Source organism: Haemaphysalis longicornis, unplaced genomic scaffold (assembly GCF_048455015.1).
Source record: "Haemaphysalis longicornis isolate Haplotype H1 unplaced genomic scaffold, Haemaphysalis longicornis Haplotype H1 scaffold_4, whole genome shotgun sequence".
NCBI classification, from domain to species: Eukaryota; Metazoa; Arthropoda; class Arachnida; order Ixodida; family Ixodidae; genus Haemaphysalis; species Haemaphysalis longicornis.
Window position 1 is genome coordinate 26,072,177 of NW_027526361.1, and position 2,782 is coordinate 26,074,958.

The 2,782-nt window shown below is 40.2% G+C and overlaps 1 long non-coding RNA gene across 1 annotated transcript; it reads left to right on the forward strand.

Moving 5' to 3' along the window:
• Window positions 1–317: 317 nt before the first annotated feature.
• Window positions 318–1,025, forward strand: LOC144180288 (uncharacterized). Its single transcript, XR_013324366.1, has 3 exons — window positions 318–472; window positions 668–813; window positions 900–1,025. It is a non-coding gene; the product is annotated as an uncharacterized LOC144180288 (long non-coding RNA).
• The last annotated feature ends 1,757 nt before the right edge of the window (window positions 1,026–2,782 follow it).

The following is a 2,782-nucleotide window of genomic DNA, read 5'->3' on the forward strand; positions in this document are numbered from 1 at the left end:
CTATCAATGTCAGTGGAAGCTCGAGAGTTGGAATAATTTTCAAAACGCTCGGGTGCAAAGTTGTTGCATCATGATGTGCACCAAACATTAATCCATTTCTGTTCTCCTTTGAACGTAGAAATTATACTGCAAAAGCAGATTGCTACATTCTGTATTCATACTCTTTGACCTGTTCAGAAAGAGTATATGGCTGACTGTGGAGACATTTGGCCCTCCACTGATAGGTTGTGACAAATGTTTTTGTTCCTCTGCAAAAATAAAATGAAAACAAATCATTTCCTTTCTTTACATGCTCCTGCGAAGTCATGGTTGTGGCATTCACTGGCTGAAGACATCTTTGGCATGCTGAAGGGTCGTCGGGGAGAGTGTGGCGGATTATGAATGCCCTGTGGAGCTCATAAGCCACAAAAGAGTACTTTTTGAGTCGTGCATATTGTGCAGATATTCACCAGTTCGCATAGACCAAGGACAGGTGAGCTTAAAATATGTTCAAATATTTTCATATCTCAAATTGTTTAGCAAGAAAAGATTATCAGGGCTTCCGCTGTAAAAAAGACATTCTACTTTCGTGGAACGAATCAGACATTGTTCAATATTTTCTCGTGCTCCCTGGGTAAAGCAAGGCATAAATTTATTCTCTGATATTTTTGTACTGTTTATTTTCTAGGCAATAGGGCGAAGATAGACCTAAAACAGCGGTACAAGGAATGCATAAGGCCATTTTAATTGTATTTGGACCCCTTCTTGGAAGTGTTTCATCAGAAGGCAACACATTAAAGCTCTTGCACGGGATGAAATCATTGCATTCTACAAGTAAGTACGCACTGCCATTTTTGGGTCTTTCATGGCGCGTTTTTGGGTAGTTTCTTTATAACTAATGGTTTGAAACTTCTTTTCAGTGACAGCTTGGCCTGTGGCTCAAGGTGACAGTACGAGCTTTTCAGAACACGTCAGCGAAACCTTCCTGGAAGTGCACTTTGAGACGGCCCTGGCAGAAACACTCCGGTCTTAATTTTGGTTGGGTAAGCTGGCATTTTGTTTTTGCGAGACTCAATTTCTGGGTCTGTTCGTCCTAATAAAATCTCACTGTTTAGAAATTATCGTGAACGCCAATATTGGCCATTGTGTTCACATTCCGCCTATTACGGATGCTCCAGCAGTGGCCAAAAAAAAAAACACTATTTTGTATTTTAGTTTTGTAAATATATAGCTTTTACACCTTGAGAGTTGTTGCTGTGATTTGCCAGCACCACGGACACGCCTAACGTGGTTGCTGCTACAATACGGTGGCAACTGACGATTTAAATTTCCCGCTTTTAATACGCCCGTAGCACCAATAATACTCCCAAATACAGGCGTAGCATGAGTAATGCTTGCATTGGATTTTGACAGGGGGTTAAATAAGGGGTAATTTTTTTAAGGGAATTGTTTAGAGCACAGAAAGTTACGTCTGCAAGAAAATGTGCTATAGTGGCGATTTATAAGAAAATTGTGCAACAGCCTAGTTCAGCATTAGTCAACTCAACTTCTGCCTCATACCACTACGAACCATGGAGGTAATACATATCGAGCGGGAAATATTTTAGGTGGAACTAATTCCACAAAAAATTTCTGCCACAGTGCGATATTTATGATTTCCTATGACTGGCCATTTATTTCTTTGTGGTAGAAACATGGTTTAGCTGTAAGTTATAATAAGCCAGCCTCACTACAGCATTCTAGGAAGCACATTATACAGTACAGAGAACATTATTTGCAGAGAGAAGGTGTGTAAAATATAATGCCGAAAGGTGATTATAGTAATTATTATTTGATTATAAACGAAACCTCTCAAGGATAAAAAAAAACTTATATTCAGGATACCGAGGCAGCAAAGTTGGATACTTTCCAGAATCAGGGCAATTTCATTCATTGTCTGTGGGGATATTGTTTAGCGCACTTTCACCTTTAACAGCACTCCCAGAAAAAACCCAAGAAATCACTTATTTTAAATCAATTACTGTGTTATGAAAGGGCCTAAGCAACTCGCTCATTTAAAGCAACCATGTAACAAAATTTTCTTGTTTCCTTGAAGGTACATGAGGTGAGCAGTAAGTCTTCTCGAGGCCTGGTTATTCTGAGAGAAGGGACTGGCAGCATCAATATTGCCCGCAAAGAACACATCACGGATTCGCCGCCTGCATTGTCACTTCAGGATGTGGTCATCCTCTTCGCCGCATATGTCATCTTTTTCATCGTGTCATCATGTTCATATGGTTGTGTGCCTTTGGAGAGTTCTTGGGACTTTTGCAGGGAGTTCTTGGAAAGCATAAGAAGTTTGACAGTGGCCTGGTGTCATTTAAGTTGGAGTCTCTGTTGAAATACTTGAAGTGTTCAGCTCTACTTCGGATTTTAAATTATTGGTAGAGGTTAAAGTATCTCTTGGAAGGCATGCAGGAGGTCAGATGAAAGGCATGAAGGGGGTGAAATCAGATGAAGAGTTTTAAGTTACTGGCACATGCAAGTTTCATGTCAACTGTACACTGAAGTCGTGCCTTATTTTTCATCATTGGCACAATGCGCAGGCTGCCTTTGAATCTATAGTGGGTGTTAATGTAGTTCATGGCACCGCATTGTAACGTCCTTATTATTCAAGTTTAGCTCATGAGATTTTTTTTATGGCAGTGCTGCTGCTGATGCAAAAGTGACAGTGATTATTTACGCAGATGGCTTCCGCCTTCATTGATAAATTTTAGTACCGGATGTGAGCTTACACCCATGACCTAGAAGAATTGAAAATGTG